The sequence below is a fragment of the Sphaerodactylus townsendi genome, linkage group LG16 (assembly GCF_021028975.2).
Source record: "Sphaerodactylus townsendi isolate TG3544 linkage group LG16, MPM_Stown_v2.3, whole genome shotgun sequence".
NCBI lineage: Eukaryota > Metazoa > Chordata > Lepidosauria > Squamata > Sphaerodactylidae > Sphaerodactylus > Sphaerodactylus townsendi.
The window spans coordinates 15,575,989-15,600,265 of NC_059440.1; the positions used below are offsets into that span (position 1 = coordinate 15,575,989).

The 24,277-nt window shown below is 47.9% G+C and overlaps 1 protein-coding gene across 1 annotated transcript in view; it reads left to right on the top strand.

Annotated features, from left to right (window-relative positions):
* The first annotated feature begins 7,973 nt into the window (after positions 1-7,973).
* The window catches only part of SH2B2 (SH2B adaptor protein 2), a 49,570-nt gene continuing 33,266 nt past the window's right edge, over positions 7,974-24,277 (top strand). Inside the window, exon 1 of the mRNA XM_048518472.1 lies at positions 7,974-8,156. The gene's annotated coding sequence lies outside the window, so the exon portion shown is untranslated. The remainder of the gene's footprint in view (positions 8,157-24,277) is intronic.

Genomic DNA, 24,277 nt, shown 5'->3' on the forward strand with positions numbered 1-24,277 from the left:
AAAGTCTTTTTTTAAAAAATACTTTTCTAATAGCAAGTATTTCACCATTCAGAAAACGTCAGGAACTCAGAAATAAAATAAAATGTATTGATTTGAACACAGAGGCGCGTCGGGGAATGTAAAAGGCTTTTCATAACCTCGATCTGACATCTTCCAGACCAGCAGCCTCCCGGGGTCGTTCCCCATATTTCATTTCACTGCTTTAAAAAAAAGTGTGCAAGGACGTAATCAAAAGCTCAGAACAAGCATTTGAAGTTGCTAAAGTGTAGTTTCAAAGAATACATTCTGGGATCCAGGAATTGCCTGATTCAAATCTTACATCCACCACAATCTTCCTCAGTGGCCTTAGCGGAAGGCCTTTTTCCTCTTGCTTCCCTTGTCCCTCAGTACAGGCGTTAGTCTACCTTACAGGGACGTTGTGATGGTGACTGAAATAGTATGCTTCATATACAATAATGTATTACTACTTTTTTTTCTGAGCTGAATCTAGACGATGGTATTCAGTTATTTTAAGATCCTTCCCATATAGAACATGACTTGCCATTTGCCATTGGACCAGAATTCGAGATGGTTTTTACCCCTGTTTAATATGGGCTAGTCTAGAGACTGACCTAGGGAGTCCCTGGTTAAATCTCACCTCTGGTTCACTCTTACCTTTAGCAAGCTGTTCCCTCTCATCACTCTTCCATATAGCTGTAATAATGATGGTCTACCTTACAAGATCGTTGTAAGGATTATACTTGAACAGCATTGAACTTTCCAAAGTGCTAGATGAATGCTAAGCTGCTGCTGTTCTAAATGGAGTGTTGCTGCCACTCAACTTTCTGTCTTTGTTCAACATTCAGAATTATTGATCATTTTTGTTTAATCCTAAAGCTCTGCTAATCCCTTTCTGGCCTACTTGTGACAGACTCTGATCTGGTGAACCAGGTTTGATTCCCCACTCCTCCACTTCAGCGAAGAATCTCTAATCTAGGGAAACCGGTTTGTTCCCCCACTCCTACACATGAAGTCTGCTGAGTGTCTTTGGGCTAGTCAAAGTTCTCTCAAAACTCAGCCCTTTCTCACAAGGTACATGTTGTGGGGAAAGGAAGGAAAGGCAATTTAAAGAAGTCAAGTTCCAGACTCCTTAAAGGTAGAAAAAAGCAGGGTATTATAAACCAACTCTTCTTCTTCTTCCTCCACACTTTCAACCAGCTCTTTTTTTCTGCACATGCAGAATAATGTACTTTCAATCCACTTTCCATGCACTTTGCAGCTGTATTTTACTGGGCCGAATAGCAAAATCCACTTGCAAACAATTGTGAAAGTGGATTGAAAGTGAATTATTCTGCATGTGCGGAAGGGGCCTTAGCCTCACTATACAGTGCACAACATTAGCCCAGGGTCACCTTGCCTGTTCTGCTGCAAACAGGAAGGCAGCGACAGAGGTCAGATTCTCTTTCTGAGCAGTGGGGAGGGGGGGATCTTGGCCTCCCCTCCCCATCTCGTGGGCAGCTGGAGCACCCGTAAGGTCAGCTCAGTGCGATCCCTAACAGCCGAAATCAAAACCCTGTGCATTTGCAACAAAAGGGAAGAGAGGATGCGGAATTAATTTTTTATGTTGCAAGCGGAAATGGAGATTACATAAGTCTCCCCTTGTCTTTCTGGTGCACTTCTGCGGCCTTCGCAATGCGTGTGGTTAAAGCTGGGCGGTTTAGAAACTCAGCAAAACCCTCCAGTGCTGGCCAAAGCTCTTCCCTCCCACCCGCCCCCAGCCTGGTAATGCTCCAGGATGTAACAGTAAATGTTTTTCCATTGATTATGAAGAATAAATTCTGCTGTCCTGCTGAAATGGAGGTTGCTTCCACACACGGAGCACTTCGGCACGTGACTCGATTGTTCTGTTCCCCACCATCAGCTACATGCAGAGTTAAAACTGGAATTCCGTATGGCATCGGACACAATTTCCTATTAAGGAACCTGGCAATTCTAACCTCAGCAGGCAATGCTGTGTCCTGTGTTTATGTGGAAACAAGAAGCATTCTGCCGCGGCTTGATTTGCCTCTGCAATTGTCCCTTTATATTTCCCTTCTCCCTCTTCACGACTGCTTTTCTCATTGCAGTCAAAATAATGGTTCGTTAACAGTCCAATCGGATCCCTCGGGCATCTGTGGGATGCGTTGCTGTGGGACCCCACTGCCTCCAGAAGGCTTCCAGGCAGCGAGGGAAACCCCACTGGTTCTGGTGGGTTTTCCGGGCTGTGGGGCCGTGGTCTGGTGGACCTTGTTCCTAACGTTTCGCCTGCATCTGTGGCTGGCCTCTTCAAAGGTGTATCACAGAGGGAAGTCTGTTCCACACTGTGTGTAACAGACTTACACAGTGTGGACACAGTGTGTAACAGATGTCCCTCTGTGATACACCTCTGAAGAGGCCAGCCACAGGTGCAAGTGAAACGTTAGGAACAAGAGCCACCAGATCACAACCACACAGCCTGGAAAACCCACCAGAACCAGTTGAATCCGGCCGTGAAAGCCTTCAACAATACACTGGAAAACCCCCACTGCCCAGAAACCCTCCAAAGGGCTTACTGGTGGCATAACTTCAGGTGGCATAACTTCAAGGCCTGGGTGGCAGTGTACTTGGCTCTAAAGGGGCCGCTGATGGTGCCCCCTCCCCCCCTTTCATGGCCCTCTACCTCATGGCCCTCTACATCTGGGACCTGCCATTCCTCCCTCTTGGGGAGAGGATTTTGAATATGGAGCTGTGGAAGCTATTTATATTTATTATTGTATTTTATTGTATTTTATTGTATTGTATTTATAAGATTTAGCTTTTACTGTCTTATCGCTGCTTTTAAAGATTTAGCCATTTTATGTTATATTATGTTTATTGTTGTACACCGCCCGGAGCCCCTCGGGGATAGGGCGGTATAAAAATCTAATAAATAAATAAATAAATCAAGCAAGCAAGCAAGCAAGGGTGGAAGCTGACCAACCTTGGGTCTACCCCTGGGAACGCCTCACCTCACTGCACTGGCATCCACTCGCAGCAACCCCAACTTTCAGGTTTTGCCGCCACAGAGCTTGAAGGGCGCCCCCAGCCACCGGTGCCTTTGCCCTCTCCACAGGAAGGGGTGCTTCTTGTGCCAGCGCCGCCCTCTCCCAATCCTATATCCCATTCAGGCCCCACACTTGGACTGGGCTATAATTTTTCTTAATAACTGTTTATTAGGATAAGAGTTTGGATTTATACCCCACCTTTCTCTCCTGTAAGGAGAATCAAGGTGGCTTACAACTTGTGAGGTAGGTGGGGCTGAGAGAGTTTGGAGAGAACTGTGACTGGCTCAAGGTCACCCAGCAGGAATGTAGGAGTGTGGAAACACATCTGGTTCACCAGTTAAGCCTCTGCCACTAAGGTGGAGGAGTGGGGAATCAAACCCGGTTCTCCAGATTAGAATCCACCTGCTCTTAATCACTACACCATGCTGACTCTCAAGAGGTCATAACACACTGTGCACATACACTCTAGTAAGCAGCCACTCTAAAAATGCTAAGTCTGTATTTTTTAACTGTCCTTCCTCATTTCTGCAAACCTAGCAGGCCTCTAGGTTTACAGCAAAATCCCCCATATCTGTGCATGGTCCCATTATATGGATATTTTGATCCACCCTTTGGAGTCAGAAGCGTAGATAATTCCAATGTGGACGATAGGCATATATTTTCAAATATATGTTGATTGTTTTAGTGTAACTTAATGTAACCACGAATATATTAAAATGAGGATAATAGAACATCTAAGAGTTTTGTGTTATTTCTTCATGGTGTGTGTGGGTCATGCCAATGCACCTGTACAAATTTTTGGACCTTGCAGTTTGCAAACTTCAAGGGCTAGTTTTTAAGCACAAAAATTCTCCCCCAACAATTTTGACTGCACATGCCCAAGTGGAAGAATTAGTATTTTCCTGCTTAGTTCTCTTTCTTCCATGGCAGCAGAGTTTAAGGGAGATGATTGACAGACAGGTAGAGTCATTTTTTTTATGTCTTCAGTTCCTCTTTCTGCCTTCCTCTAAGTAGTCTTTGCTTTACCTTCTGTGTCTTGGCACCTATGCTTTCAATCCAGATAATCAGCTAGTCCTATTTTGACTGTTTCTGTCCAAATAATAAACTCTCTTTTGTTTACTGCAGAAGTTGCTATCTGTTTTCAGTTTCTGTTTTTTCCTTTACTTCTCAGTTGGCCAAAATGGAGATACAGCGGGAGCGTGGGAGGAGCAGTTTTAAGCTTCCTCTCTTGAGTGTTCCATATTTTCACAATGCTGCTTTTACATTTCTTACATACGCAAAGTAGTATAATTGTGTATGCTAACTAAGTTATGCATGATGTATCTTCTGTTGAAGCAGTAAGCACACCTAGGGGCATGAGTCACAGGCCAGGAGCCTTTTGGCCCATGTCCAAGGTCTCACAGCTCTGCCCACACTGATGTTTTTACATGGTTGGCTCTGAGGCATGCGTTATTTGGGAGTAAGCTTGGTGCTAGTCGGTGGCTTTACTTTGAAACAACCATGCAACTCTTCCAACTGGTGAATCACGACCCTAGGAGGATTTACTCAGAAGCAAGCCCCATTGCCAGCAACCGAGCTTACTCCCAGGTAAAGGATCACGCTTTTGTTCTTCACATGAAAATCAGTGGGGTTTAACAGTGCTTAACAGGGTTACCTACACTGCTTCCCCAAAACTAGATCTTAAGTTTAATGCTAATAATCAAATCCAGCCGCCCAGGCCAGCCTAGATGTGTGTGTGGGGGGTGACTCTGTTTGCGTGTGCCCACAGAGAGGGCTCTGAGTGCCACCACTGGCACCCGTGCCATAGGTTCGCCACCACGGCCCTAGATAATCTGCAAACTACTGTATAAGGCTGGTCAGCCATGAGTCCTTAAGAATGGATCACAACCACAGCCCTAGAGAGCCAGCACGGTGTAGTGGTTAAGAGCGGTGGACTTTGATCTGGTGAACGAGGTTTGTTTCCCTGCTCCTCCACATGAAGCCTGCTGGGTGACATTGGGCCAGTCACAGTTCTCTCAGAACTCTCTCAGCCCCACCCACCTGTCGAGGTATTTGTTGTGCAGAGAGGAAGGGAAGGAGTTTGTAAGCCACTTTGAGACTCCTCGTGGTTGAGAAAAGTGGGGTATAAACCCAAACTTCTCTTCCTTCTCTTCTTCTTCTACTGTCCATTTAGTTCACCCTTCTTTTTTCTGGCTGACCAAATTCACTGGGGGGATCCCAAATCCTATCTCTTACATTGTTTTTGGTCATGGAGTTCCATTCACAACAGTTATGTCTAGGATAGTGGTTCTCAATCTTCCTAATGCCGCGACCCTTTAATACAGTTCCTCATGTTGTGGTGACTCCCAACCCTAACATTTATCCATTTTACAGATGAAGAACACTGATGCAGAGAGTCTTAGGCAGCCCCTGTGAAAGTGTTGTTCGACCCCCAAAGGGGTTGCAACCCACGGGTCGAGAACCACTGCTCTAGGAGCATATGAAGAGTTCTTTCCTAGATAATGTGTGAATCAGTCCTTTAAGAACAACAGATTCTCCAAAGAAGGCTGACAAGCCCGTGAGAGAGTGAAAGAGAGAAACAGTAAGCAAGCTAGCACGGATTTGACATTCTTCTGTCGAATGATCTTCAACCAGCTGTTTAGGAGGGGAAGGCAAACGCCACCAGGGATCCTGGGAAAAGCGGAACGTCATGCCTGCATGCACATGAGCCTAAGTGATTTGCTGTGCCTGAATCTCTTCACAGTATGAAGAAGCGCATTACTTGGTGCCATGGTTGACTGCTATGGGAGGCATGCATTTCTCCGCCATGCAAGAGCTGAGGCGGACAAGGAAGGGGGATGCAATCGCACGGCTCTGTGCTTTGCCAGTTTTAATCAAAGGATGATCCAGACCAAGTGGCAGAGCGGGAGATGGATGGATCTGCCGAGCTTTGTGATGCTTTCGACGAGATACATTCTGACTAGACCGTAGTGAGTCGGTAGGAGATATCTTGGGCCAAGTTATGCAAGTTGAATGTGGAATTAAGTTCCACGTTGTTTTCAATCGGATTTCTTCTCTCTGGGGACAGAAATGCAAATGTTTCGAACTTCTAGGAAACTTTCCTGCATTTGCTTTGTCTTCCCTGAAACCTGTGTGTTGTGCAGGACTCTTGTACACGCCAATTGGCCATGCTTTGTGTCAGGGCAGAGGCCTCCTGATGGGGAGTGCTCTAGTTCCTGAGGGTGTTCTGAGACATGAACACCACGGGTTGCACCAGGTTAGTCTTTCCCCCTTGCTACGCCTCTGGTTCAATGTCCGTCAGAAGGGTCTTTTTCACATGATGCAAAATTAACTTGCAGAACTCACATTCAGAGGGATGCAGAGATTGTCACTCATTTTAGAATCACAGAGTTAGAAGAGACCACAAGGGCCATCTAATCCAACCCCCTGCCATGCAGGAACACACAATCAAAGCACTCCCGACATAGCTTCATCCAGCCTCTGTTTAAAAACCTCCAAAGAAGGAGACTCCACCACACTCCCGAGGCAGTGAATTCTGCTGTCGAACAGCCCTGACAGTCAGAAAGTTCTTCCCAATGTTTAGGTGGAATCTCTTTTCCTGCACCTTGAATCCATTAGTCCGTGTCCTAGTCTCTGAGGCAGCAGAAAACAAGCTTGCTCCCTCTTTGACATGGCATCCCTTAACATATTTAGACATTGCTATCATGTCCACCCTTAACCTTCGCTTCTCCAGACTAAATATCCCCAGCTCCTTAAGCCTCTCTTCGTAGGGCATGTATTCCAGATCTTTTACCATTTTGGTTGCCCTCCTCTGGACACGTTCCAGCTTGTCCTTCTTAAATTGTGGTGCCCAGAACTGAACACAGTACTCTAGGTGAGGTCTGACCGATGCAGAGTAGAGTGGTAGAACTACTTCCCGCAAGACGCCATACTCTTATTAATACATCCCAGAATTGCATTGGCTTTCTTAGCTGCCATATCACACTGCTGATTTTGGTCATGTCCTGGGATAGACAAATTCAATTCCATCAGTGGCTATCATGATCAAAAGCGTCAATTCTTCGCACCTCCACTCAAAGGCTCAGGGCTTGGGGAAATACTTTTCTCTCTGCTTGGAGAGAGGTGGGGTAGGCAGTTCTGGATTCGAGGGTGACTTTGCATGGCCTGTTTAGGCTGTGGTTTTTCAGGTTTTGCAATTTGCATCGCAAACCAGGTAGGAGGACATAATGCACCCCCACCCTTGATAGGAGGAGGAGGAGGAGGAGATGTGTGCCACGTCTGCCACTCCAGATGTGAAGGACCATTCATTGGAGGGAAACTTACTGAAGATCTCTGGCCCGAAGGAAGTCCAGGTGGTTTCTAGTAGGGCCAGGATTGGTCTGGCTGTTTTAAATACTGTACTGTTGGTTATTTTATTACTGTATTTGGATTCTGTGTTGTGGCCACCCTGAGCCCTGTTGGGAAGGGCGCGATATAGATAGATAGATAGATAGATAGATAGATAGATAGATAGAAAGAAAGAAAGAAAGAAAGAAAGAAAGAAAGAAAGAAAGAAAGAAAGAAAGAAAGAAAGAAAGAAAGAAAGAACGAACGAACGAACGAACGAACGAACGAACGAACGAACGAACGAACCAAGGTTGCCTTTACCTGCTGGACCGGCAGGCACTTTGTACATACCCAAAGCGTGGAGGGAAGAACGACACGCAGCTCAGCTGGCTTTCCCCCTCGGGCAATACGCTTTGCTTCTATTTTGCAAAAGGGGTCTCTCCCCTTACACCCCCCCCCCCCCGCTTATCCAGCGCGCATGCCCTGAGCCGCTTCTGGACAGCTCCTTCTCCTCCTCCGGCCGGGCCCTTTAAACCGGGTCCGGTGGGAGGAGCCAGAAGCGGTGGGAGGAGCCAGAGACGGCGGCTCCCTTTCCTGGCTGCGGCGGCTGTGGAGGCGCCCCGGCGATGGTGCGCGGAGGGGGGGCTCGAGCTGCCACTGCCGCCGCCCCTCCTTCCCTACGCCCGCCCCGCTTGCCAGGCCGCTGGGCGGCAACGGAGCTCGGCGGCAGCAGCAGCAGCCGCCGCCTCCGGAGCGCCGGAGTGGCCCTTTTGCTCCTCTCCAAGCCCGGTAAGCGCTGCGCCCTGCCCGGTCTCCGCCTCCTCTCTTGGCTGGGATTGTGCTTGCACTGGAGCGGCGCAAAGCCTGGCGCGGGTGGCTCCATTCATGGGCTCCGGGTTGGAAGCGCTGGCTCTTGGCTCCATTCATGGGCTCCGGGTCCATTCACGCGCTCCGGACTGGAAGCTCTGGATCTTGGCGCACGAGGGTGGCTGGCTGGCTGGCGGCGCCTGGGGGTGCCTTTGCGTGGGTGGCTGGCGGAGCTGCTATTTGGATAAACAGACACCCCCCTCGATCCCCACTGCCTCCCCCTCCCCCCTTCTTTCCCGCAGTCCTTATTTTTGCGCCCCGCTTTTGGAGACGGCCGACGTGTCGGCTGGCACGTGTGGATCGGCACGCGCGCGTGTTTGGCCTCGCTCGGGCTGCGGCGTGGCACGGCGTGTGGGTGCCGTTGGGCGAGTCCCCTGCCCCGCTTGGAATGATTGGCACCCGTGCGCTCTTAGGGGAGAGCCTGCTTAATAAGATCTAAACATTGTCGTTTGCACATGTCGCTGGGGCTGACTTGAGAGTGAATGAGTTGGGGTGCGGTGTGCAATTATTTTTTATATTTTTGTTTGTTGCACATGGGCGTGCACACACCCGCTGGAGAGATCAGGGCTTTGGGGGAAAGAGCCCGCCCGCACCCCCACATGCGGTCGGGCTGGACTTTATTGGCGTTTCCTCTCTTCAGCTTCCTGAGCTGCAAGGGGTTACGTCCCTGTGCAGGCACATCTGTCTAAGTGGGAGAGATTCCCACCCACCCCTTTCCGTGGTAAATTACACTGCTGCGTATGTATCTACACAAGGGTAGCTCAGTGCTTCCATACACTGGGCCAATGCATGAATGGATTTCTCAGGGATGTTTCATATTTTCCCCTTCCTTATAGTAACTGCCATTCATTTCTTTTTAAGTCTGGAAAAGCTAGCAGGGCCCTTGCAGTTTTCTCAGAGGATACTTCTCGGGGCTTCTCCCTTGAGATATGTATTGTTCCGGTGGATGTACTCTTCTTTCTGTCTCATCAGAAGGGGCCAGTGTAAACCAGATTGTGGGGACCGGTCAGGTCAGCTGTGACTTCCTTGATTTGTGGTGAGGCTGTTCCCCAGCTGTGGCTGACCCATATCCGCTGCGGCCCCATTTCAACCTAGTGCCTGCCCATGTGTGTGATTGGCTGGCCATTATGCCTTCCCACCCACCTTCCCTTTCATCAATGGGCCCCAGATTTCTTTCTTTCTTCCTCACGATGACTTATTGTGCCTGCGTAGCATGCCTGTTCCTTCCAGATCTGAGACACCGCTTGAGCTCCCCCCCTCCAATAGTATCTTGCTGACCCTTCCCGCCCCCCACTTTTCAGTCCATACCTTACTGCATTATTTATCTCTAGCAAAAGGCCTGCCATTACGATGGGTGAAATATGCGCACTGCAATAATGTATATGTGTCGGTGTGTGCTCTGGCACATCGCTTGTCTGCTTTGCACATAGAAAAATGTTGTACCGCTCTGCAGGAATGTCTCAACTGCCACTTCTGTCTGCTGCTGACAGCTGTGACACCCCCTCTTCAAATACAGTGACACCCCCCTCTCCAAATATCGTATGCTTTTCCGTCTATAAGAATGATTGGCAATTATGCGCACTTAGGGAAGAGCGCATGGTTTATCCCAGTGACCCTTGAGAATCAAACCCGTTTCCATTACTTGGAAACGATTGAGTGTGCTGGAATGTTGTGAGCCAAGATGGAATAATACAGTTTGGGTGCCATGTGCTTTAGAGCTAGTCTGATGAGATTAGGCCGTGTGTGTGCGTGTGTAATTGTTTACAAACGCTTATTTAGGTTACCCTTTGAATGGAGGGAGATTGTAGACCAGTAGTCGCAAGGAAGCCGAGAACGGGCCGCTTTATCTTTGCACACAGCTGGACGGCTGCGCATCGAAGAAGCGATTGTTCTCACAAGATTGATCAGAGCCTCCAGTCCTGGATGGAGGATTATGCATCCACTGCTGCAGATATATCACTGCTGTCAGGTGTGCTTATAGATGTGGACATTCATTTTATGAACTGGTTGATTAAGACTCCACGGCGGCATGAATGGCTCGTGCAAAGATTCCCTCCTCTGGCACTGTAGTGGAAGGAAGGGGGCTAATTTCTCCGGGAAATTATTAAAAGCCAGTAGGTTTCTTTTTACTCGACATTTTATTTCCTGTTTTGTGTGTCTCTGGTTTTATCAGTTTTTACTATTGCTGTATTTCTTTTATTGCCCTTTATGCCCATAAAGGCTTGCTTCTTAATGGCATGAAATCGTTTACTCCTTTTTGTGTTGATTCGAGCTGCTAATTTCTTGCCCCGTTTTCCTGACTTTTGTAAGGAGCCTTCCATATAAGCCCTGTTAGACAGTCTTGAGCTACAGTGGACCATGCTGTTAATATATCAAGTGGAAGTGCTGAATTAGGATGCAGACAGCTATTGCTCCCCCAGGGTTGGAAAAGAAGAGTTTGGATGTATACCCCCCTTTCTCTCCTGAAAGGAGACTCAGAACAGTTTACAATTACCTTCCCTTCCCTGCCCCAGAACAGGCATCTTATGAGGTAGGTGGGGCTGAGTGAGTTCTGAAAGAACTGTGACTAGCCCAAGATTACCCAGCAGGCTTCATGTGGAAGAGCAGGGAAACAACTCCAGTTCACCAGATAGAGTCCACTGCTCATCTTCAGAAGTGGGGAATCAAACATGGCTCTCCAGATTAGAGTCTGCCTGCTCTTAACCACTAAACCACCCTGGCTTTGGTCTTCTTTGTTCACCAGAGGTGCATGTTACACTGTCTGCCCTGTGCTTTAAAGGTGCCAACGTTTGTTGCCCTGCGCCTTTTAAAAATAGGTGTGATTACCAAACACACACACACACACACACGTTCCCAAATTTCAGTGGCTTGTTACATTTATACTCTCTGCATCTGATGATGAGAACTCTGACTTGTGAATGGTTAGACTGCAGTGAATGTTATCAGTCTTTATATTGCAATGGAACATTGCAAAGTAAGATGACAACCCCTTTGTACAAGACAGTTTCATATGTCTCAATGACAGTGGCTGGTTGGTTTCTTGGTAGGTGTATGATTGACCTATATGGCCCAAGCTAGTCTGATCTTGTCAGATTGCAGAAGCTAAGCAGGGGCAGGCTTGGTTAGAATTTAGATGGGGAGTGAATTAAAGAAGAAGAGTTTGGATTTATACCCCACCTTTATCTCCTGTGAGGAGGCTCGAGGTGGCTTTCCCTTCCTCTCCTTGTGGGGTAGGTGGGGCTGAGAGAGTTCCGAAGAACTGTGACTAGCCCAAGGTCACCCACCAGGAATGAAGGAGTGCGGAAACACATCTAAGAACATAAGAACATAAGAACAAGCCAGCTGGATCAGACCAGAGTCCATCTAGTCCAGCTCTCTGCTACTCGCAGTGGCCCACCAGGTGCCTTTGGGAGTTCACATGTAGGATGTGAAAGCAATGGCCTTCTGTGGCTGTTGCTCCCGAGCACCTGGACTGTTAAGGCATTTGCAATCTCAGATCAAAGAGGATCAAGATTGGTAGCCATAAATCGACTTCTCCTCCATAAATCTGTCCAAGCCCCTTTTAAAGCTATCCAGGTTAGTGGCCATCACCACCTCCTGTGGCAGCATATTCCAAACACCAATCACACGTTGCGTGAAGAAGTGTTTCCTTTTATTAGTTCTAATTCTTCCCCCCAGCATTTTCAATGAATGCCCCCTGGTTCTAGTATTGTGAGAAGAGAGAAAAATTTCTCTCTGTCAACATTTTCTACCCCATGCATAATTTTATAGACTTCAATCATATCCCCCCTCAGACGTCTCCTCTCCAAACTAAAGAGTCCCCAAACTGCAGCCTTTCCTCATAAGGAAGGTGCTGCAGTCCCTCAATCATCCTCGTCGCCCTTCTCTGCACTTTTTCTATCTCTTCAATATCCTTTTTGAGATGTGGCGACCAGAACTGAACACAGTACTCCAAGTGCGGTCGCACCACAGCTTTATATAAGGGCTATCTGGTTCACCAGATAGCCTCTGCCACTCAGGTGGAGGAGTGGGGAATCAAACCCGGTTCTCCAGATTAGAATCCACCTGCTCTTAACCACTACACCACACTGGCTCTCAGTCCAGGGTCGCCATGCAGAGGTGGACAATGGAAAACCACCTCTGCTTCTCTCTTGCCTTGAAAACTCCATTTTGGAATTGCCATAACTTGACGGCACTTTTCACCATCAGGCTACTGAACTGGGATTTAATTTTTCATTTATGCACTTTTGATGTCGGTCTGAATAGGGCTGGGGAGCTATTCAGTCCCTATATCAAGTAATTGTTCCGTACTCTGCCTTGTTCTGCTAATTCACCAGTCTTTGGCCCCTTCCGCACATTCAGAATAATGCACTTTCAATCCACTTTCAATGCACTTTGCAGCTGTGCGGAATAGCAAAACCCACTTGCAAACGATTGTGAAAGTGGATTGAAAGTGCATTATTCTGCATGTGCGGAAGGGGCCTTTCGGAGTGAAACACACACTGGTCTTTTTGTGCTTTTGTTTGTTGTTTCATCTAGATTTTCGCAATGGGCCCTCCCCTCGCTTACAGTGTTGGGTCTTCTCGTTTCCTTTTGTATTATCCCTGCCCAAACAATGCTTCTCTCTGTATCTATTCTTCACGGTTCTCGCCAAGTGGGTTCTGAACCAGAAAAGTTGATGCCACAACAAATCTGGTTAGCCTGTTAAAGCGTCGGCTCTGTGTTCTTTGTGGGGCGGATTAAGTCAGCTGCCTCTCTAGAATTGGAGTGGGAATTTGAGGTATGAGGAAGATCTCCTGAAGTAGTATGCAGAGAGAACGCTGCACGGCCTTTTCATTCATTCAGCCTGTGCTACGTCAAGCGGTGGGTGAGCTGGCCTACTTTTCCTAGGCTTTGATGAATTAGCTCTGTATTATTTCACTTCCTCTTTGAAACTTCAGGATGAAGCATTTCTGGGGGATGAGTGGAAATATTTTTTTGACATTTCCATGTTTTGGTGATGGCTCCGAGTCTGGCTTTGTTTTGGAGGAGTGTTCCTACGTCCAACTTGGTTGCGTTAGAAAAGCAAATCTTAATGGAGACTTGCCATTTCTGGACAATGGAATAAAAAAAAAAACCCCTTCTTCTGCAGAGCCAAAACATTGATGCATCTAGCACTGTGCTTTTTGCTGTTCTGTTTTGCATTCGCTGGCAGTGTTTTGCCTGTTAAAGACACTGTTTTTTCCCCAACAACTGGCAATTCCAGGGACTGACCCTGTGAGTCTACATTCAAAACGTGTGCCCTGACACTGAGCTACAGCCTCCCCCTCAGATAATGTTACCATACCGCCCTGGGGGAGGGGCGGGGGTGTGCTTCTCAGGTACCCCTGCCCACTTGCTAGCCTAAGAAGGGTGGCATTGCAGAGATGGGAAGTCTGTGCTCTGGCGCTAGCCAGGTCAGCCTAAAATAATTGTTTTCTGGTTCTCAGGCTCTCAGCCGGCTTGTGTCAGCACATTTTTAGAGCAAGGCCAAAGAAGAATGTGTTCTCAATATGATACAGCAGCCCTACTGACTAGATACTCATTTTCATCCACAAGAAGACTCCTGATGTCATTGCCTCCCTTGATTATCTTAACCCAGATACTCCCTTCTGTAACTAACTCCTTTGGACCACCTTACAGTGCCCCCGATTGTTTCTCAAACAACCCACCCGGACACTCCCCAGAGGCTGTCCTGACATCCCCCAAGGGTTGGTTTGACACCCCCAGAGGTGGTCCTTCCCACTGTAAATATCCTTTCCCCCCCCCAAGACCATTGTCCAGCACCATCAACACCTTTCTGTCTTTGTTGCTGCACCACCACCACCACCACCACCACCCCCGGAACCAGACCATTTGGCTCTGAACCCTGGATCTTCTTCACTTCATGATCAGGTTGTATCACCCATATACCCCATACCCTTTTTCTATTCCAAGTCTATTTCCAACCTAGCTATATCTTAGGAACTCTGGCTGATTCCGCATGGGCCAAAAACACCAGAGTGAAAACGGTGTAAAAATGGTGCAAAAGGATTTAAAACGGTGTAAAAGGGTTTATACTGTTCTCACACCATTTTCACACCGCTGTTTTTGGCCAATGCGGAATCAGCCTCTGTGTGTGCATGTCTGCTGAATTGAATCCAGTGCTTGTAAACCCCTTGTCCCTGCAATAAAGACTGTCAGATTTGCCTCATATTCCCCTCTGAGGATTTTCTTCTGAGAGCCAATCTCCATATATACTGGTAGTAAAGATTCCTTACCCAGCCTCTTGCAACGTTGATAAGCAGTCTGCTCTATGCTAATATTCCTCACGCTATTGAGAGACTGTGGACTTTTCCGCACGGGCCAATAAACGTGGGTGACGTAAAACTCCAACTTGGTTAGCTGGTGTGGTTGGGTTTGGAACCTTTGAAAAATGGTGGCTTTCATTCACTTTCCTTTAAAAGAAAATAAAAGAAACACCACTCCCAGAGTCTGCTTGTGTTTCCCTTACTTCCACGACAGATCCCACGAAAAGCAAATTCTCTCCCTGTTAAGGTTCATAGAATCACCTTAATAACGCAGCAAACGGTACTTTTCATTGGCGTAATCTTCCAGCCGGTTCAGAGTGTTTTTACATATTGTAATCCTTACAACCGTGACCTGGATTACCCAGGTGAGCTCAATCCCATCAGATCAGAAGCTAAGTAGGATCAGCCCTTCATGGGACTCCATGAAGGAAGACTTGGGTTGCTACAAAGAGGCGAGGACAAAAGAACGAGGCGAAGACCAATGGTGCAAAATAAAATAAAATATATATTTTATTATTTGGAATTCCCAAACATTCCCGGCTCCTTTCACTAACAGCAGTGGTGGGATCCAAAAATGTTAGTAACAGGTTCCCTCGCCAGCCCCCTCTCAGCAAAGGGGGCAGAGGCGTACCTAGGCAAACCTGAGCCCTGGACAAAACCTGAGTTGGATTCCTCCCCCATGGGCAGCCACCCCACCACAACCCCCCCCCCCCAAATTTTTTGCACCAGGTCATTTCTAAATCATCATCACATTATAGAAAATGCCCCAACTCACAAATCTGAACACAGCAATGGTGAAACACACAGGTTCTTTGATAGAGACTGGTGAGATAAAAGGTACGAAAGGCTGAGAATCAATGAATTGCAGTACCTGAAAGGGATTAACCCAGTTCAGGGAGTTATATTATTAGTCTCAATTGCTATATGGAACCTTCACGTTCAAAGGCAGTCTGCCTCTTGAGGAGGTGAGGGCATGGAGATGGAAAAGCAGACCCAATTAGTAACCCCCTCTCGGCACACACAAATAATTAGTAACCCACTCTCGGGAACTGGTGAGAACCTGCTGGATCCCACCTCTGACTAAGAGGCTTCTTTGGGGAAACCTGTTTGTCTTGTAGTGATTTCCCAAAAGGCATACTTCTGCTCTTCACCCGCTGTGCAAGGGTCAGACATGTGGCCCCGGGGGACGGATGCAATCCCTGATCTGGAGCCAAGGTTGGGGAGTAGCCCCAGCTTGCTTGCAGGCCTGATAAGCCCTTTCAAGACGGCCACCCACCTGAAATGTTAAAATGGACATCTGTGAATTTTATTTAATGTTTGCGTGGTGGGATGTTCAGCTGGGCAAGAGAGAACCTGGGAGAATTGTGTTGGATGCTGCTTTTTCGTTGTGGTTTACTTAGGTAGCCTTGGTCAACTAGTTGACTTTCTCAGCCCCAGTCTGTAAAATGGGTCTAATGTCAGGCCTTGAGGGTGGTCACCTACACATTGTGCAGGAAATCTATGGCTTGTTCTTCTAACATCATTTGAAGGATTCAAGATGCCTTTCTGGGTTAAGTGAGGAGGAAGAAGAAGAGGTTGGATTTATATCCCCCCTTTCCCTTCCCCCGCCCCCACAATAAACACCCTGTGAGGTAGGTGGGGCTGAGAGAGCTCAGAAGAACTGTGACTAGCCCAAGCCACCCAGCTGGCATGTGCCCTGAGCCCTCCAGGGGTGGGCGGTATATAAATTAAATTTCAAATCAAATGTGCTGGAGTGCACAAGCTAATCTCATTCACCAGATAAGCCTCCACAGTTCAAGTGGCAGAGCGGGGAATCAAACCCAGTTCTCCAGATTAGAGTGCACCTGCTCCTAACCACTACGCCATTCTGAGGAGCTAATCAGATTGAGGTTGTGTCAGAGTGAGAGGACTTTTCGCCCTGGGGGTGGATTTTTAAAATTACCTTCTCCAAATTGCTTCCGGAGCCTTCAAGCTAATGACACAGGGAAAATACAACAAACACTGATTTTTTCATTTTATTAGCTTGGGTTGATGACGTTGCTACTGGCTTGAACTACTAGAGATTGCATCTACTACTGGTAGTCAGTGCTACTGGCTGACTGGGCAACATGCTGATGACTGCAAACCCCTCCTGAACCGGACTGCTTTCTGTTTAGCAGCTGTACACAAATTCTCCCCCCTCCCCCAGTTAAGTCAAAGAGGAACATTTCCCAGCTACGCTCAGCGGGGAGAGGGCTGAAGTTATCTTAGCTGCGAGTCTTTCATGCCATATTCTGCATACCTGCTTATTAAAGAGAGAGTATCGCAAGGGGCCTGCCGAGTGTCACCAAATAGGAGAAGAGCATGCGAGGTTAAATCCATAACCGAAGGCTTGCGGGAATCCCTGGAGGGGGAAGAGGCAAAGCACTTGAAAAGTATTCATTCACCCGGACGTGTTTGTGCATATGCTCAGTTATCTTGGGGCTTCCTACAAGGTGTCTGGTCTAATTTGTAATTTACACTCATTAGGAGCAAATATAAAAAACCAGGCAGTGAACATACGCGCTATAATTTAATTTCCCTGCTTGGATATTAGTAGGCAGTAATGCTGTAATGTAACAAATGTGAGAATATGAGATTCCCCAGGTTTGGTTGGCATCCCAGGAGCTTCTCGGCATTTAGTGGGTCCTCTCCCAGTGATAAGTCCCCAAGGCCTCCTCTTAGGGAGTGAGGATTTAATTGTTTTTCTTCTTAGCACGGCACGTTGCTTTTTTAAATAAAAAAAATTGTATGCATATCTGTGGCTGATTATTTGTCATATCCCCCAAAACTGAATCAAACTCCATGTAAAGAACAGAGGTTTATTCATGATCCAGAGGACAGCTTGGAAAAGCCAAGAATGGCTTTTCCAGCGCAGTAGACAGTAATATGTTTCCACACACACACACACCCCACACACACACATGAGAACAGCACTGAGAAAATATGGAGACAGATACCCTGTTTCTCCGAATATAAGACATCCCCGGAAAATAAGACATAGTAGAGGTTTTGCTGAAGCGCGAAATATAAGGCATCCCCCGAAAGTAAGACGTAGCAAAGTTTTTGTTTGGAAGCATGCCCGACGAACAGAACACAGAAAAATAAGACATCCCCTGAAAATAAGACATAGCGCATCTTTGGGAGCAAAAATTAATATAAGACACTGTCTTATTTTCGGGGAAACACGGTATCACAAACTGAAACCACTGTGCGTGGCGTTGACCAGCACCTGGCCAGACAGTGCTGTGTGGAAGAGATCCCATCCCCCACCCACTGAAGGCAAGAAGCAGCCCCAAAGGCAATCCAACTACTAGGCATGCTGACACTATTTTACCCTGACCCTGGCCACTAAAAGCTTGTTTGCAGTACGAATGTATCGCATCTTGGGGGAGAATCCCACAGCTGAGACGCTATCCCTGAGAAACTGGGCGTCTTGACAAAACGGATTGTTGACTCACAAAACTTTATATTCTGAGAATCGTCTTCTTGTTGGATGCGATGAGCTCAGCCCATAAAATTTATTTTTAACAGGCATTCTTGGCTAATACGAACGTCTCAATGTGTTGAGAAGGACTCTGATGGAAGGGGAAACCCCACTTCCATTCCATGCCAGCAGCTCAAGTTTCTCTGCCCCGTTCCCTCTCCTTGCTGCAAGGGAAGGACAGGGGAAACAACTCGGAGCTTCCTCCTTGCCTTCTCTTGGGCACTGCTGCCTCATTTTTGTGTACCATTTGGGGTGGTCGTCTGAACTTCGGAGGGTTATTTTGTTCCAAGATGTCTGTGCATCTGCAAACGCTGCTCTTATCGTTTTGAGGGTGATTTTTAAACCCATCCAACCCAAAAGGGTTTTCCTGCGAACTGGTCGATTTCCTTCACTTGGCAGAAACGAAGGGCCTGGCCCCACTGTGTGAATTTTTGGGTCCTCCCAGCTGTCCTCCCTTGACTATTAGTTGTGATAATTATATAATTTGATCTGTCTTAGTAAATGAAGCCTGTGCTCTGCAAAATAAATCCGCATTCCAGCCTGTTTCAGGAAGTGCCCAAATCAAAGAACGAGAACCCCAAATCTGTGCCATTCAGCCTTCCACCCAGTGGTGGGATTCAGCCGGTTTGCACCACTTTGGCAGAACCGGTTGTTAAAATGGTGCTTGTAAACAACCGGTTGTTAAATTATTTGAATCCCATCACTTCTTCCGCCCACATGCCAGTCATCTTTCTCTATGCAGGAATGCTGGCCTCTGCAGTATGGTGAACTTTAATCCCCAAATTCTGACTGTCAAGTGTGCAGTAGCCCTTGTACCATGTTTTTAGTTTCCTAGGTGGCGTGGAAGTCCTTCAAAAGTTGGTAGTTTCTTTGTCCCTGTTTCTAGAAAGAGACTTCCCAACATCTCTCCACCCACCCCCCGCCCCCAATATTTTTGACTGCTTGGATTTTGTGTGTACAAAATCCAGCCTTCCAAGCCGTCACAGTTTCAGTATTTATGCCAGTTGGTTGATCAACAAGAACCAAGTGTGCTTTCTGGAATTTGCACACCCTAGTGTAAGCAGTGCAGAAATCCGGGGCTGCTGGCCGATCACAAACAGTTTTTGCAATGCATAATGTTTCATGCATGCTTCCTTTCTGCTTCTGGCTGGGGAGGGGGCCGCTCCTTGAATGGTTTTTGAGCATCCGTTGGAAAAATGACTCCACAGCTGGACGAATTCCTAATAGGGCAGCGGATAAAGAATCCGAGAAGGGCTTACACTGGTTCTTTGGACAAATGTTTTCTAAGCCTTGAATGACAGACGGAGCCTTCAGCCAGTCTGGGCAGGAAATCAAAGCCTGCATTTAGCCGGCCACTGGTTCAAGGAGGTGTTGTCTGTTGAATGGGAAGGCATAATACTGCTATTTAGAAGGTCTTAAAAACAAAACAAGGCCTGGAGATTCAAGATGGCTTTGCAGGGGCGAGAACAGAGACAGCCAGTCTGATGTGCTGTGTTTATGTTGCATCGTATAGATCTCAGCTAAGCTCGCTTAAAAAGGCTTTATTCTTGTCCTGCTTGGGCAGAGAGGGGGGAGAATTTCTCAACACCCCCCCACCCCCAAGATCACAACCCAATTTACTTAAAAGTAAAAACATCAGCTTGGTTCAGACAGTCATCTAAATCTTGATTTGTAAGCCGCTCTGGCAGAGGAAAGGACTGTCTGTTTTGAGACGGAAAACAGGGATGGTCTTCACACGCAACAGGTGGGGTAGCTGCCCTGGACCCCACTCTGGGATGCCACCATCGCTAACTTCTCTGCAGTGTCTGGGGTTGCCATGGGTGGTATTGGGTTAAGAGCAGCAGGCGGGGCAATCACCTCGTGGGGGTGGGGGGTCTTGCAGCTGCCAGTCTCTGCTCAGAAATCTCACCACATCCAGGGATCAGAGGAGATGGAAAGGGCTCCAACCCCCAACCCACCCACAGAAAATGAAGAGTTGGCTCACTACCACCCGCCTCTTGCAGTCCCCTGGGGTAGACTCAAGGGAGGAAATGGCATTCATTCTGTGGCCTCACCCTGCATTTTTTTCCGGAGCCCCAAATGTACATTCAGTCCACTTTCACAATTGCTAAGACAGCCGCTGATTGAACTATTTTAAATAGGTAAAAGCCGACCCAGGGATGCCCACCTGCTGTCTAGTTTCCAGACGCTTCTCCCGGATCCTCATTTTATCAGTAGCCACCATATGAGTGGCAGGGCTCCCGTTATACATTAGGAATCATCTATTGATCCAGGGTTTTACGATCGGTGGTATAGTGCATGCAGACATCAGCATACGTTTTACATACCAAACCACAAAGTGGTTAGGCCTGGGTTTGTTTTTGTTTTTTTAAAACTCTGAGCTGCCATGGGGGCTCCTATAAGGTAGGGCACAAATGAAGTAATCATAAAGAGCACGAGAGAAAACCATTTTGTTTTTTCCCCCCACTAATGAATGCAATGGAGTCAGCAGAGTAGCCGCTGTGGTGTTATTGGAAATTCAGGGGATGCTTGTCTGCGATCCACTCAGTGGTGATGTTGACAAATGGTTGCTGCTTCCATGGGCTGGGCTTGAACCCCGTAGCCCCTGCATCACTGGAGCTCCTTCTGCACCTGCAGAATCATATACATTCAGTCCACTTTCACAATTGTTTGAAAGTGGATTTTGCTATTCCGCACAGTAAAATCCAGATTGAAAGTGGACCGAAAGTGCATTATTCTGCATATGCGGAAGGCAGTGGCGTATTTGCCTAGGGACCAGGGGTGACCCCAAGTGCCACTAACCTGGTCATGTGGGGGCACAAAATCAGCCCCTGGTGTGACCAGGAAGACGGCAAGGCAGCAGGAAGTCCTGCTGCCTCATCGTCTTCAGGCGCCCTCAACCCCGCCCATGTCATCATCGACATGGACAGGGTCGAGGGCGCCTGGCTGCCCCCCTGATGGCACCCCCCCCCAGCTGGGCTCGCAGCCAGCAGTCCCTTCTGCCCTCTCCTCTGCTTTTATAAGCACTGAGGCTTGGGGTGGGGCTTGCCCCCAGGGGTGGGTGGGTGACTACGCCCCCTGAGTCCCGCCCCTGGCCTCAGTGCTTATAAAAGCAGCTCTTGGAGGCCGAAGGACAGCAGTCGCTTCTGACCTCCCTGGAGGGGAGGGCAGAGGGGCTGCCGGCTGGGAGCCCAGCCGGGGGGCGGAGCCTAGTCTCCGGGAGCCATCCCCCCCAATACGCCTCTGGTGGAAGGGGCCTGGGATTCAGTTTAGGGTTCCTGACAGCCCTCCAGGATAGGAGTCTAGTAATAATCTGAAAAGCCATTCTGCCTCCACCCCTGTGGCTACTGATGCTTCAAGAAAGAAGATTCATTTGTGGGCCCGCTCTGTGTGGCCCGCTCTTCCAAACAGGCAAAAGTTGTCCGAAAAACTCCAGATAAAATGGTGATTTCCCCCATGCCTGATGCTGCGTTGTCAGACAGTTTCATTCTTGGTGGGTGGTAGGGAGATGGTTTCCAAGCCCTGCCTTCTCCAATCAGGAGGCTTCCTTGAGATGGGAGATGCTGGCAAGAAGGGAGCAAGCTGGCGCACCGAAGAGCACTGATGTGCTTCGCAATTAGAATGCTGGAGACAAAAGGCTCCCTTGCACGGCCCACTTGGCACAAGGCAGAGGCACGACTGTGTGCTGAACTGAGAACAGAATTGCGAGCCGTGGCGCGAAGAGGCAAAGGCCTCGATTTCCACGGCGGGTGCTGAGAACCATGGAAACGGGGTCAGGCTGTCAGTGCCTGCCTTCAGCAGAAATGAATGTTCAAAGACCACTTTTTGCATTCGTTTTTTTTTTACATCCTCTTCTACTTCCTCTCTCTTCCGAACCGTCCCTCTTTCTGATCTTTTTGGCAAGGGGGCATTGCGGATCTGGCACATGTTTGGAGGAGACGGTGCCCATTCGAGCTCCTTGGGGAAGGGGGGATCTTTTCTTCCCCTTGGACTTTTCTCATAGACGAGGCAGGTGGTGATGTGTCAGTTTCGGAAGCAAGCTGGTGTTTAAACAGCTGAGGTCTAGTCTTGTGCAACAGCCTGGGGATGGTGAGATCTAGAGGCGGTGGTGTGAACTATACCACTTCAGGTGCCATTTTTGAAGGCTACGGTCCCTTAGGAAACTTTACACATGGTGGGGGACAGATTCTGTACCAGTCTGCTCCAGTTTTCTAGTGGCAGGAAGATATTTTAGCACTGGAACCTTCACAAATGTGAATTTTTCCACCTGCAATCTGACATGGTACTGTCTTCCCCCAGAGCTGTGGAGCTGGTTCCACGTATGATGTGTGTGTGTATAATTATATACATAGACCCTCACATTATTATTATTGTTGTTGTTGTTATTGTTGTTATTGATTCAATTTGATAGACTGCTCTATCCCCGAAGGGCTCAGAGCGGTGTACAGATCAAAGAAGACAAACAATAAATAACAAGGTGCAAAAGAAAGACAAATCGAATAATGCAGTTGAAATTGAATAAAATCAATAGTAACAATGAGGCCCACCCATAATTTAGTGAATGACATCCAGTCCTACCCCCGGGACGGGATCGAAAAATGCCAGAAATAAAGACAGATGATACACTGGGCATATAAAGAACAATATGTATAAAATAAATAATAATAATAATAATAAGAAGAAGAGTTTGGATTTACATCCCCCCTTTCTCTCCTGCAGGAGACTCAAAGGGGCTTACAATCTCCTTGCCCTTCCCCCCTCACAACAAACACCCTGTGAGGTAGATGGGGCTGAGAGAGCTCCGAGAAGCTGTGACTAGCCCAAGGTCACCCAGCTGGTGTGCGTGGGAGTGTACAGGCTAATCTGAATTCCCCAGATAAGCCTCCACAGCGCAGGCGGCAGAGCGGGGAATCAAACCCGGTTCCTCCAGATTAGATACACGAGCTCTTAACCTCCTACGCCACTGTCATTTTGAACTTTTGTCCCCATTCAAAAAAAAGGTATATTTGGCCCTGGTAGGTAGGTATTTTTGGTATACGTGAAGGGCTTCTGCGCATGTGCAGATAGTTCTTTTTAATATCCCTGAGTAGGCTTTGCAGTTCCATGTTGGGCTTTGTTTGTTATTATTTTTAAAAAGAAGCCTCATTCTTTCGCGTTAGGAAAGCGGTGCGGTCTTGATTCAAGGGCTCCGTAATGTGGCACGGTCTAGATCGTTGTTATCTTGGCTTGCAAAAAGATCACCTAATGAATTTTTCGCATTGTGGCGGGGGAGAAGTGGCTAATTGTCATCCAGATTTAAGAACCCTCTGAGGCTCTGGGAATAATTTGTCTCTCACCACAGGGACGGTCTTAGCTGTGGGGTGTTGGGCCAACATTCCAGCCCACCCACCCACCCCAGGCTCGGGCACCCTATTGGGAATCCTACAGCTCTGCAGCCAGCCGCTCCAAACCCCACCACCCCCATTAATCCCTCACCTCATTTGAATCTCAGGCAGCAATAAGGAAGACAAATGTTACCACCCTACAATTTATCCTCCCTCCCCAATTGAGTGATTCTGGGTGCCATCCTTGTGTTTTGCCCTGGGCCCCAGAATCACGAAGACCATCCCTTTCTCTTTGCAGTCAAGGCTTCTCCCGTGCTTCTCCCTTTAGCCCTAAACGAGAGAGACAGGCCTTCTTTCCCTCCGCCTTTTCATGTTGGAGGCTGCTAAAGAAAGCCTTGGTTTGGGAGCGCTGACATATCACTAATTATCTTGATCTGCATTTCTAAGTGTCTCTTCCCAGCTTGAGTCCAAGAAGGGTGTGTGGTTTTTGTTTTTTGTTTTTTGAATGGCTGCAGGCCTAATACTGATTAAAGGAACCTGCCATATGTGTGTTCCACGCCAGGACTTGACTTACCAGTCTCGGCTCATTAGGGGTGGGCGATTCTCCTCCACTCCGGGTGTTGTCTCCCTCCCTTAGTGCTGGCTAGTGCCCCTTCCGCACATGCAGAATAATGCACTTTCAATCCACTTTCACAGTTGTCTGAAAGTGGATTTTGCTGTTTTGCACAGTGAAAGCCAGCTGCAAAGTGGATTGAAAGTGCATCATTTTGCACAAGTCCAGAGCGAGGGGGAGCTGCGCCCGGGACACGTGTGCACCCTGTGCCCCTGCTACGCCCCCAAAATGCCCCTGCACGCCCCCAGTGCATCGTGCACACCCCCACCCCCTTGGTGCTATGCCAGCGATTC